The 13,741-nt window shown below is 38.8% G+C and overlaps 1 pseudogene; it reads right to left on the bottom strand.

Annotated features, from left to right (window-relative positions):
• Window positions 1–1,692: 1,692 nt before the first annotated feature.
• On the bottom strand, window positions 1,693–5,840 carry LOC103783733 (large ribosomal subunit protein uL6-like; annotated as a pseudogene).
• Window positions 5,841–13,741: the final 7,901 nt, after the last annotated feature.

Genomic DNA, 13,741 nt, shown 5'->3' with positions numbered 1-13,741 from the left:
CAAATTTCCAGGTACAGGGTGCTCAGTACCTCCCCAACAATTTTCTCTGTTCATTCTTATTGTTAAAAAATAAATAAATTCCCAACCATGAGGCAGATCTCCCCAATGTCTCTCTCCCAGTTCAGTCCTAATCACATGTAGCCTTTGCTATGTATCTACTGTTACCTGGATCCAGTTGTCAATTTAGTCAGGGCTGCAAGAACCCAAGGAGACTAAGTATCATATGAAGATAAAATCTGAAAAGTTTCTGGAAGCCAATATGGCAAGTAAGTTTGCCCTGACTACTACTCTCTGTTGGACTAAAGTGGCTAGGTTTCCGGTTTGGTTTCTGTAGCTGGGACTAGAGCCCAATCTCAACTCTAGTTTACTGAGATAAGATCCTGACACCTCTCTGAGTTTGTTCTTTAATCTTCTCCAGATTGAATGTTGTTTCCCATATCTACCCTCCCATATACTTCTTAGCTGTTGACTTGGATCCTGTTCTGAATGGACAAATCCGTTGGAAGTATCCACTTTTGCTATGCTACATGTTTTAACTAGCAGATTGACCACCTTCAGTACCAGCGTGACCCTGGAACAAGTAGGACAGCCTTCTATGCTTTTTCCATGCTAGGATCCAGCCTAGGGCTAATTTTCCCAGCCTTATCCATTCACTTATTTCATCAAATTTATTTTAGCTAATCTTCATACTGTTTTGAAGGAAATGCTTTTATTATTTCCATTTTACAGACAATATACCTAAGGCACAAGGAGGTATAACTTGCTTTAGTTGACATGGCCAGCAAGGGGAAAAGACCAGTTGCCTTTAGTCCGGCCTTAGCCAAATTGTGATTTCTACCCTCTGAAGCTATAAAGAAGTCTCAACTTTCTTCTGTATGGAAGTCCATCTCTTAAATATATTCCCATGATTTTCCTTCTCCAGGTTAAACAACAATTCCTAGAAACTCTTCATCTTGGAATATGTTTTCTATCTCCTTCTTTTCTTCCTTCTTTCCTATTTTTTAAAAATTACCCATAACACAAATTATCATTCTCAACCTCTCTCTCTCACTTTTCCCACCCCTCTTTCTTCCCTCCTGCCTTGCTCAAATAAGGCCTTGCCTGTACCTAACTCTGATGCCTCAGATCTGTCTGAGCACATAACCAAATCATACCACCAGATTTCCTTGTATATCTATCATTTCTTCAGGGCTTGGAAAAGCCAGTTTTCTTCCCTTTAGAGAGGTATCAAATTTGGTTACCATTATTTTTTATGCCACTTAAAGCCACTGATAGAATGTTCGACTCTTTATCAGAAGTGTAATATCATAATAGCACTGCAAAGCATGTCAAATTGGACATCTTTCAGGCTGAGTGAATTTTGAGGCAGTGTTCAGTGTGAACTGTTATCCATCTTCTGTAGCAGTATTTCTCTTTTCTTACAGAAACCCCACTCTTTTTTCTTCATAGCTCTTTTTATATCTCCTCTAATTAACATAATGTCATTCTAATTGCTTTGATGAAATTAGTGTGTTTGATATTTCTATATCTTTTTGTATGATGGAAAAATAATCTTCACTTTGCTTGAGTTTTTTTTTAAGAAAACATCTTAAATCAATACAGTTTCTTTTTTAATTCCATCATTAAAATATTGCAAATAGGTCTTAGAAATCACCTGGCATCTTGTTTCTGAAGCTGGACAACTCTTAGGTCTTATTCATCAGACTGCTGTACTATTCCTTTTTCAGAGACATAGATAGTATCCAAAAAGTTTCTGATATTCTTGTTTTTAACTGTTACAGCTTTCTCAATCAAAGTAGCTGAATTTGAAACAAGTCCAATGTCATTTACTTCAAGGATTAACTCATCTTTCTGGGATTGAGATAGTGAACAAGCAGCACCTGGCCTCTGCAGATGTATTTTTCACCCAAGAAAATTCTAATTCAACCAGATCCCCTTTGTAATGGGTAATGACATTGATGGAGAAGTGAGCACACATGGACCTCATGTTGCAGTGGAAGCCCAGTGCAACCCCCTTGCTCATGTTCTATTAATGACTACAAAGAGTTCAAACAATAGTCAGTTCCTTTGTATTTCCCCACTATTTGCCAACCCAGAGCCTCTTCTTTGTCTTTCCACGGAGACTGAGATCTACACTGATGTGGTTGAAGTTCCTCTGCAGGATCTCTCTGGGGCGCTTCACAATATTTGTTTGTCCCTTCAGAGTGATGTTGACATTTTCTGGAATGTCGACAGTCTGCTGAGAATGTCTTTATTCTCGCAGTAGATGCAGCAAGGAGCTACTTCACTTGATTTTTAAGAAAGGTTCTTTCTTAAACAAAAAAAAAAACAAGTGTCACATTTCTTTCACAGCCCTCAAAGGAACCTAATATAATTAGAGACCTATAAAAGTCAGTAGTCCTGATATAAGACGTATTGAGAAGAAAAAGAAGGCTAGAGACAGATGAAAAGGGCATGTAACTGAATTTGTCTGTGTTTAGATCTGTTGTATCCCCAGTCCAAACTCTAGTCTATTATGTCCAACATGATTCAGAAGTATAACAGTCATCTCAAACATAACTGAGCTCTTGATTAGTCCCCATGCCCCCATGACAGGACTGTTACTCTTTCAGTGTTCTCCTTCTAGTGATGGGGATATTTTTCTTCTAGTTGCCCAAACAGAAAAATTGAAGTCATCTTAACTCTTCTCTTCTTCTTACACCACATATACAATCTGTTCATAAATTCTTCATACTCTATCTTTAACTATATCCTGGATTTAAGCACTTCTTATTGCCTTCACTGCAACAACCCTGGTCCCTTCTACCACAGTCTTACCTAGATTATTGCAGATGTCTCTTAATTGGTATCTCTGTTTCCATCATTGATCTTCCATAATTTATTGTCTACATAGCAACAGTACACAGAAGTCATACTATATCATGTCTATGCTTAAAACCAGCAGCCTCCCGTTACACACAAAGTAATTTCCAAATCCCTTAACATGGTGTATAAGGCCTTAGTTTATTTGATCTTCAGATAGTTCATTGTTCTCATTTTTACTATTTCTCCCTCTTTCACTATACTTCAGATTCCACAGCCACTTTGCTCTTTCGAGAAACTCAAACATTTGAGATACACTGCCTCTTAGGGTCTTTGCATGTGCTGCTGCTTTAAAATGTTCTTTTTTTTTTTTTTTTTGACATGGATTCTTGCTCTGTCACCCAGGCTGGTGTGTTGTGGTACGATCTCAGCTCACTGCAGCCTCTGCCTCCTGGGTTCCAGCAGTTCTCCTGCCTAAGCCTCCTGGGTAGCTGGGATTACAGGTGCCCGCCGCCACACCTGGATAATTTTTGCATTTTTAGTAGAGACGGAGTTTTACCACATTGGCCAGGTTGGTCTGGAACTCCTGACCTCAGGTGATCTGCACGCCTTGGCCTCCCAAAGTGCTGGGATTACAGGCGTGAGCCACTGCGCCCGGCCCATAAAATGTTCTTATGCCCATATGAGTATGGCTCATATATAGCCACGAATCCTCTCACACTCTGCTGAGGCTACTCCATCAACCAGGGACCTTCCGTGACTACCTTACTGAAAATAATAAGCCTTATCACTCTCTATGCACTAGACATTGCTTTTTTTTTTTTTTTTCATGGCAGTTACCACCACGAGATCTATTGCCCATTGATATTCATTTGTTTTGTTTTCCATCTCCCCGACGAAGGTAAGAACGAGGTATGTTTTATGTTCCGTTGGCTTCCCAGTTCCTGGAATAGTGCTTGGCACATGTTAGGTACACAATCTATTTTCTTCCAGTGAATGAATGAAAACATAGCAAGCCTTTATGGAGACCATGGTTTGAAATTGGAGTAAAGTAGGGTGAGAACAAGTTATAGAATCAGGGAGAACTTGAGTCTGAATCTTTTTCTGGTTCTGCCCACCTTAGTTTTGGCAAGTTGGTTAACTCCTATATGGATAACATATAGAATAACATACATGGATAACATATATATGTCAGACAGATAGAGAGAGAATGACACATATAAATTACTTGGCACAGTATATGTTCCCTGGAACTCAATAAAGGTCACTTTCTGACCCTTCTTGTTTGGCCCTTCCTTCTCTAAGCCTCCCACTCACCTTGCCTGGATGATGTCTTGGCTGGTGTCTTGAAGGACTTCCTTGCTATCAGAAAGGACTCAGTTGAGACCCATAAGGCTCCCACAACTAAGATAATTGGGGTGTCTGTGCCTGTGCTTGTTTGTAAGCTTGGCTTGTTATAACCTGTAGACGTGTTTTTCGACAGATGTTTGACATCATTTTTCTTCCAGCACAGACAGTACCTTGATTTGTGGTGCAATGTACATTCAGGTTGAAAACTGCCATCTAAATTAGTGCTGCATGAGGTAGTTTACCCAGAGCCTCATGCTGCTACTGCTAAAGGACGACTCAAATCCTCTAGCTGTGTGTGTGGGAGGGAACATGGCAGTTCAGTTTAAATACCTCTGCAGATGCACTAAGTTCTGAAAGACACATTCTCTGCAGTGCACTGTGTTTCTGTGCTGTCATTTTGTCTATTCAGTCTCAGCTGCAGTCTAACAGAGAGGGGAAGAGGTGGCCTGTGTTCTGAATCAACACGTCGTATCGTCAGCATAATGGTTAAGAGGTTGACTTCTGGACGCAGACTGCCTACACTCAAATGCTGACTTCACAACTCCTTAGCTATATGGCCTGGGCAATCCAACAGCCTCAATTTCCCCATCTGTAATATTGGGATGATCCATAATAGTACTCATCTTTTTGAGTCATTGTGACAATTAAATAATATCTTTCAAGTAAATCACTTAGAACATTTTTTGGAAAGTTATAAGTTTTAATATTAAGTACAGATGATTATCATTATGCATAGAATAAGGTGGAAGAGGAGCAGTAGTACAAAGATTAATCAGAAACGGCCACTTAATAAACCTGGTTGAATCCCCTAATAAAGACAGGCATGTAACTCTAATACAGAGCAACATGGAAACAGAAACAAAATGTACTTAAGCAAGTGGGTTACAGGGGAAGGAAGAATTCACTGGAGGCTGAGGATGGAAGTGAGGCATGTATAGGAAGGAAGGAGCTGATTTACTTGTGATCTGGAAACTGAATACTATTTAAATAGAAGTAAGCAATATTTGACACTAAGGAAAGGCACAGGCATGATTAAAACTATTTATCTTAATGTGAGAAACTTTGAGTTCAGAGTCCTTTTATCACATGTCTTTCAGCTTTTAAGTGAGGAAATAGTATTCACATTGGCCAAGGTCAATGAGCTAGGCGTCAGGGAGCCGTTATTATGCACCAGGAGCAAAGCAATTAACTTTTCACCCTATCCTAAGCTTCCCAGAAAGGGAGTTCCTGTCTCCATTTTACAGATGAGAAAACAGAACTCGGGGGAGGGGGTATAGGTAAATTAAACTTCCCTTAGCTAGTAGAATCTGGCTGTAAACCCAGATTAACATTGTTATAGATTCTACATTCTTTCTACCCTGTCATGCTACCTGCTAATAGATGCTGAAATTTATTCTTTCTGAATGAATACAGAATGAATGAATGATTCATTCTTCTGAATGAATCACTAGGAGGCATTCCTGAATCCCTCTTGGTGATTAGCTCTATGTGACACACCTTTCTTCATGCCATAGCACACATAAAAGATGGCAACATTTGTCAGGCATGTTGAGAAAACTAGATGGGGTTGTCCCCAGCATCTGGCTGCCCTAAGCCTTGCCTGGACTGAGGAAATAAAGCATCTAAAAATATCTTTGATCTTGGTACACTTACATGTCATACACCTGGGCTAGAGGAGGATAACCCATTAACTCAACCCTATTAGCTGCTCCTGCCCCTGTCAGTTTCTCTGGGTTTCACTCAACCACAGGAGAAGAGATGGCACAAGGAGATCAGTGGCACAAAGAGCCCCACCACGAGTCCTGCTTAGGAAGCCACCAGCAATTCTCCTTTGCCACATGATTGAAAGCTGTGTGCAGAATGCATTTCAGAAAACGAGCATCCTCTCCAACACCATTCCTCATTTTCACTGTGCCATGAAACACCATATGTATTTATATCACACGAGTGGCAATGTTTAAAAGAAAAACCTTTTAAGTCAGTTTTCACATTATTCCAAATGATGGGAAAAGATCATTTTGTTTCTCTCTTAGGGATAGGAAGGCAGTTGTTGTTGTTTTTTTTTTTTATTTTCTTCCCAGCCATCCGAAGGATCTGGTATTCCACACCTGTGACAAGTATCCTTTAAGATTTGCAGTGTCTGGGACACATCTGGTTAGATCGGCAGTTCTTGTATAACTGGACTTAAAATGGTGTGGGTTTCTCCTTCCTGACTGAACAAACTTAGCATCCCTCCCGCCTTCAATTTGAGTGTATTTATAATCCTGTATCCAACTGCATCTTGGAATCATTTCATTGTCTGCCTGCTGAACCTGTTTGTGTCATCAGGGCTATTCTGTAGGGTCAGCCCTATACTTTGAATCCAATTGTTTGTCTTGGACACATTTATACTTCAAACTGAGCCTTATGTGCTGGGCCTTCTTTCATTCCAAACTGGGAGTTCTATTTTGTTCCATGACCTTCAGACATCTACAGACATGCCAACATACACACTTGTATGCCAAGCAAGGTTCCTTGACAATCAGCCTGGGCAGAGCTCCAGGTCTCCTGCTTACCTGGGTGAGTAACACAGGAAGTAGCAGGGGGTACAATGCAGAGAGGACAAGAATAGCTTCAGTAGTGGCAGCTGGGAAGAAATTGTGGGAGGCAAGTGGGTTGATTCCCTATATACAGTTTCTGACTCGGAAAGCAAAGATAAGTTAACTTTTATGTGACATGTTATAGTTTTTGCAATGCTTCTTACATCCTGCTATCTGTTTTTAACTCAAAGAAGTGGGTTTTGTATCCATATGTTGGGCCTTCAAGAAGAACACTTTCTTTATTGCACTGATACTGTTAATTTTAAGTACCAACCATTGGCTACAGTCCTTCAAAAGGCCAACTTTTTAGAAGCATTAGTATTGCCTTATGCATTATCATATGCTTCCAGAAGAGGATTTGTTTCCTAAGCCAAGAGAATTCAGAGACTTCAGCTCCACTCATTGAGGTTGCAATATGGCAAATTCAAGTTACAGGAGAGGATGAAAAGATATTGTAAGATATTGTAGTGATAGCTGAGGGATGGAAAGGAACGAAGAGCCCAAAAGGAGTATGAAAGAGTGAAAGTGTAGTTTAATTGGAAAGTGAATGGGAAAATTGGAGAAAATCCTTTGGTGTTCTTGTCAAAAAGCTCGACAGTGGGTTTAATTAAATCTATTTATTAATAGGGGCATACAAAGGGAGCAAATGTCTGGGATTATAGTTTATAACATATAAAAATATGGAATTAGAAATTTCAGTATTTCAGTATCCAGAATGACTAATGATTTAGTAAGTGGCAGAGTTCTTGCAGAGAGAAAAGAAATACTAGCCATGCTGGAAGGCCATTCTCACACACTTTCTGAGTGAAGAGAAAGAATAAGACAGGGATTTACAGGAACATAAACCACTGCTGTCTGCAGTCTATGTCTCACAAGAGAATCTGTGAAGTAGAGAAGGCAGGAGTAGGGGTGGAGAGGAGATTCATCGTTATCAGCTATATTTGGCTACAGGCTAAAAACCATAAGCTTGTAGTCTCATTAAGAGAGTCTTTCCATTCACTCAACTCTTCATCACTTCGGAAATAGAATATAGTTTTGCGAGAATACATTTTCTAGCTTTCTATTCTCCATGAATTCACATACACACACACACACACACACACACCACACAACATATACAGATTACAAATACACACACCACACCCACAAAATGCATACATACCACACACATCACACATATATTTACACATACACACCACATACTGCACACACATGCCACACACACTACACACACCACACGCACACACTACACATATCACACGCACCACATACACCACACATGCACCACATACGCACCACACACAGACCACATGTCACATACCACACACACACCCCACACGTACACCACGTACCACACACACACACATCAAACACCACACACCACACACACAAACGTTCTTTTTGCGCACATACACTCCTATTTCTGGAGGGAGAACTTTCAATCTCTAGACTCTCTTACCTCTCACCTTGATTCAAGATGAGAAAAAAACAGGGACTTCAATACCCCCCAAATCTTAGACTTGTTAGAACTGGGAAGAATGTGTAAAAGGTAGATGCACATTAAAATTAGAATACCTAACCCAGTTAACTCATCATAAACACATGACCCCACTGTGTGATGAGGCAAAGGGAGTTCTGGGCTCTCAGAATAACTAGTAAGAAGTACCAATTTCTTACATTGCCCTTTTTCTCCCACATTTAAATCTCCATAAACTTCACACATTCCCTATCATCCTTGGATGTCCAGTTTTTGAAACTTTTTCAGTGTGTCCTCCAGAATTAACATTCTATCAGCAGCAGAATTGCCTATATTCTCAGATTGTTATCTGAGCATTTTCTTCATCTTTCCCCTGTCATCCTCTTCAGTGTGGCTATTTTTTTACCCCACAACTCCTCAACCACCAGTCCTGGAGGAAGAGCAGCTATCTTCCTTCTTTCCACATAAGCTTCCAGAGCTTTCCTCTAAAAGCCCTAGCTTGAAATCTCATATCACCATTTTATGTCATCCACTTACCACTCCTCACTAGTATTCTTGCTTATCAATCTTTGAGTTACTTCTCTTGATATATAAATGATATTGGTTATTGATTCAATGTTTCTTTCTCTATCACAACTCTACTCTTAATTCTTGGCAATTTTGATGTATATGAAAATAATCTTTCCAGTCCTTCTTGGCCTCAATTCCTCGAGCTCCTCTCCTCTAATGATCTGGGCGTCTATGCCATTTGAATTCACAACCTAATTTAAATTCAATCCTTCATTAATTTCAACTGTATATGAACCATGCTCACATTACAGTGATTACCTTTATTTTTCCAGATCAATCACTTTATTACTGTGATTTCAATAAACAGTAGACCCTACTGGACGTCCATTCTTCTATCGTGACAGTTTTTCCTGGCCCTTAAATCTCTGGTTTGCTCTCACTGTCTTATCCAGCTTAAATTCAACGGTCAATCATTATAATTACCTTCTTCTTGCATTCCTCTTCAATTCCCTTGCCTCTCTCTCATTTATTAATATTCTTTCACAAAACATACCTTGGTTAAATTCAACTCTCCACCTACCCAGTGTCTCTGGCCATGCAGTTTACTACCTGCAACAAAAACTCTTGATCCTACTGGCAGGTTCCATATAAATTGATGATGACAAACAAAAATGAAGGCCCAAATCATGCTATAAATTGTTAACCAATTCACTCTTTCATTCTTCTACCTCAACACTCTGCTGATGACCTTGTTTCTCACTTCACTGAGAAAAATGATGCAATCAGAGAATTATTTCCACTCACATCAACCACACCTATGGAGTCAACCAAAATAAAAATTTTGTTACTCTAGTCAAGCTATCTACACTGCTAAGTAAAAACCAATCTCTCGGCCGGGCGCGGTGGCTCACACCTGTAATCCCAGCACTTTGGAAAGCTGAGGCGGGCGGATCACGAGGTCAGGAGTTTGAGACTAGCCTGGCCAATATGATGAAACCCTGTCTCTATTAAAAATACAAAAATTAGCTGGGCGTGGTGGTGCGTGCCTGTAATCCCAGCTACTCAGGAGGCTGAGGCAGGAGAATTGTTTGAATCTGGGAGGTGGAAGTTGCAGTGAGCCGAGATTGCGCCACCGCACTCCAGCTTGGGTGACAGAGCGAGACTCTGTCTCAAAACAACAACAACAAAAAACCAATCTCTCTATTTGTGCACTGAATTCTATCTCTTCTTGCCTACTAAAAAAAAAAAAGAAAGAAAGAAAAGAAAAAAAATCAAACAATTATCTTCCCTCTCTCATGTGTAAGGCATTGTTTTCCTTTCTACTGGCACGATTCCCATCCATAATCAAACATACTATTTTTTCCCTTTCGAAGAAAGAAAAATATTATGCCATTTCCCCCCACCCCCCAGCTTATGTACCATTTCCTCTCTTCTCTTTGCAGCTCATATCCTTAAAGAAAAGTCCATTTTGTCTGCTGCTGATACCTCTCTTCTCATTTTCTTTTAAACCTACTAACTCAGGTTTCCATCACTTTCAATGAAAGTGTTGGAAAGTTGCTATGCGGTAAAGGCAATGGGCCCTTCTCAATCTTCATCCTATTTAAGTGCAGTAGCATTTGAAAAATCGTAGTCCCTACTTCCTTCTTGAAACACTCCACTCATTTGTCTTTCAGAACCTTATATTCTTGGCTTTTCTTTTCTCACTTGTCACTCCTTCCTAACCTTCCTTTGTTGGTTCTTCCTGCTTTTCCTGGACTCTTAGTTATCTACCCCAGAGATCAGTCTTTAATCTTGTTGTGTTCTCAGTCTATACTCACTCCCTTGATAATCTCATCTGATCTCCACGCTATTTGCCAGTCTACCAGTTACACCTCCAAAACACACTGAGATTCTCAACTACAGGCTGGTAGATACGACGGCCTGTTCAACATCACCAAGTGGATGCATAGAGAACATCTCAAAGTTAACATGTCCAACTTCTGATCTTCCTCCCAAATAAAACTCTATCTGCAGACCCCACCAACTCAGTTATAAATGTTCTTTCCTTCTAGTTTCTGCTACCAAAAATCTTGGATGCTCTTGGATTTTACTTCTTTGCTCTCAAACTCTACATCTGATCTCATTGGAGATTATCTACCTTTACAATATATCCAGAATTTTTAACACTTCTTGTCATTCCATGTGAGCTTTCTAATAGGTCTCTGAAAATAATATTTCCACTTTGGTCCTTTACACTGTATTCTCAGTATAGCAGCCAGAGGGGGTCTGTCTAAAAATAAGTTAGTAAATAGTATAGTATTTCTTTGCTCCAATCCTTCCAGTGCCTTCTATCTCAAGCAAAGGACAACACAAATGCCTTCCATTAGCCTACAAAGTTGTTAGTTTTCCAAGCTCAACTATTTATTCCCTCCATGCATCTTCCTCCAAATATATCTGGCTCTTCACCATTGTTCAGACATACAAAACATCCCCCTGGCTTATTGTCTTCGCATGAGCTGCTCTCCTTCTTTTGAGCACTCTTCCTCCAATTTTCCACTTATCAAATTCCCTTGCCTTCTTCCAATATTTGCTTAAATGTTTTCATTACTGTGGGGCTTCTTCTGTTTACTCAATGTAGAATTATGTTTAGCCTCCACCCACCACACACATGTACCCTCATATACCAATTCTCTTACTCTGCTTTTTCCTCCCATATCACTTGTAATTTTCTAACATGGTATATATCTTACTATTAAAACTTAAATATGCATATGGATTACTTCATCTTTATCTCCCTTCTCTATAATGCAGGCACCAAAATGGCAGAAATTATTATTATTTCTTTTTTTCAGTAATCTATCCTAATATTCTGAAATGATGTATCGAACATAATAGGTGCTCAACAAATATCTATAGGGAAAAATAGGTGATTGAAAGAATAGATGAGCTGGCTATTCTCAGTTTTGTCCTAAGCCACATGTACTTAGAGAGGTGATATAGTCTTTGACATCCAATGCAGTTATTTATTTATAGTATGTTATTTATTCATAGTATGAGCTTGTATATGTTATTGAATGCCATCAAAGAAATTGACATAACAGATACACATCTTTGTTTTGAGGGGGAAAAAGGAAATAAAATAAGTCAAACACTTATCACAGTGCTTGGCACATAATAAGTGTTCAATAAATGCTGGCAATTACAGTGTGCTTTGTAAATAGCTGCTGCTTTCATTTTACATCTTCCTCTTGCTTCAGAGGGAAGTAGATAGTAACTATTTTCTTTTGTGACACAAGTCAGCATTTCTGAGCATCTGTGGCTTAGAGCTTCTGATCAGATTGTGTCAATAGTGTGCCTGAATTTAATGAATTTAATCGGCAAGCATATTGTTTGTGCAGGAAAAAAAGCAATTGTCTCTGTGTGATATTTGTTTCTGATTAGCAACAACAATTGCTTCTCCATTTTCAAGCTCTGGTTCATATCAGAGTAATGTTTCTGCAGTGCATACTAGATGAAAATGAGATTGGATTTTCTTTCACTGACAGCCTGACTACAAGCCTTTTAAAAGTAAAAACAAAATACTCCCACACAGGGCATGAGTTCTATTTCTTTTAAATAGGTTGTCATGTTGCAAATAGCATAATGCAGCTGCAATAAATAAAGAGCATTTGGTTTTTTTGTTTTTTTGTTTTTTTTTTAGATTGGCATGTTATGGATGGAAGTGAAGAAAAATGTTCCAGGTTGCTTGTGCAAGACTTTCAAAGTGAAAAGTGAGCCAAATTGAGGGAACCCTAATATAATTTCTAACAATGGAAACAGCATCTCTTCTACAGTCTCTCTCTCTTTAAATTCTAATTTAGAGATTAGTTTAAAAAAGAGTAAAAAAGATGGTAGAAATTTTTTTAAAGAAAATTAAATGAACAAAATCTCATGCAAGCTTTTGATCATGCTAATATATGAAGATAAATTGTAAATGAAATGAGGATTTGACAGAGACTCATATACATTTATACCTCTGAGTTTGGCAAAGACATCTTGTTGAAAAATGATTGACTGCAGAGAATATAAGAAAAAGATTATTAAGAAATCTGTTTTTTCATGGAGTCATAAAATATTGGGATGAGAAGGTATCTTTTGAATCATATTATTTTTCAGCATTTTTAGTGAGAATACTGATAGTCAGCAATTTTAAATGTCTTGCCCAATGTCACATGGGAGGTGAACTAAGCAGCAATACCCCTGGACATTGAGTCCCATACATTTGTACTCCACTCACGCTACCTCTTCTGTCTTACCACAGAAGAGATGGTGACGCTAACTTATTGACTTTTAAAATAAACAAAAAATGATTAAAAGGGAGAAGTTCTTTTGAATTAGATGAACTTCTTAAGCATTAGTCATGAAACGCTAATGTTAGAACCAATCTATTCTCAATTTTTGTAATTTTGTCACTTAAAAGAACAATATTTAAATGGAATTTTGCAGCAGATAAACTTTTGGGATTGACTTTCATTCAATAATTATCTGGAGATTCATCTAAATTGTTGGGTATGTCAATAGTTTGTTCCTTTTTGTTTCAGAGTAGTATTCCATGGTATGCATATACTACAATTTGTTTAACCATGACCATTCACAGTTTGTTCAGCCATTCGATGTTTTAACCATTGAAAAACATCTGAGCTTTTTCTAGTTTTTGGCTATTTATGTATAAAACTGCTGTGAAAAAAAGAAACTATCAACAGAGTGATCAGACAACCTACAGAATGGAAGAAAATATTTGCCAACAAGCATATGAAAAAACGCTCAATATCAGTAACCATTAGAGAAATGCAAATTAAAAGCACAATGGAGTACCAACTCACACCAGTCAGAATGGTTATTATTAAAAAGTTAAAAATAACAGATGCTGGCTGGGTGCGGTGGCTCACGCCTGTAATCCCAGCATTTTGGGAGGCCGAGGTGAGTGGATCACGAGGTCAGGAGATCGAGACCATCCTGGCTAACACGGTGAAACCCCGTCTCTACTAAAAATACAAAAAATTAG

Source organism: Pan paniscus, chromosome 9 (genome assembly GCF_029289425.2).
Source record: "Pan paniscus chromosome 9, NHGRI_mPanPan1-v2.0_pri, whole genome shotgun sequence".
NCBI classification, from domain to species: domain Eukaryota; kingdom Metazoa; phylum Chordata; class Mammalia; order Primates; family Hominidae; genus Pan; species Pan paniscus.
This window is presented reverse-complemented; position numbering and strand designations above follow the sequence as displayed.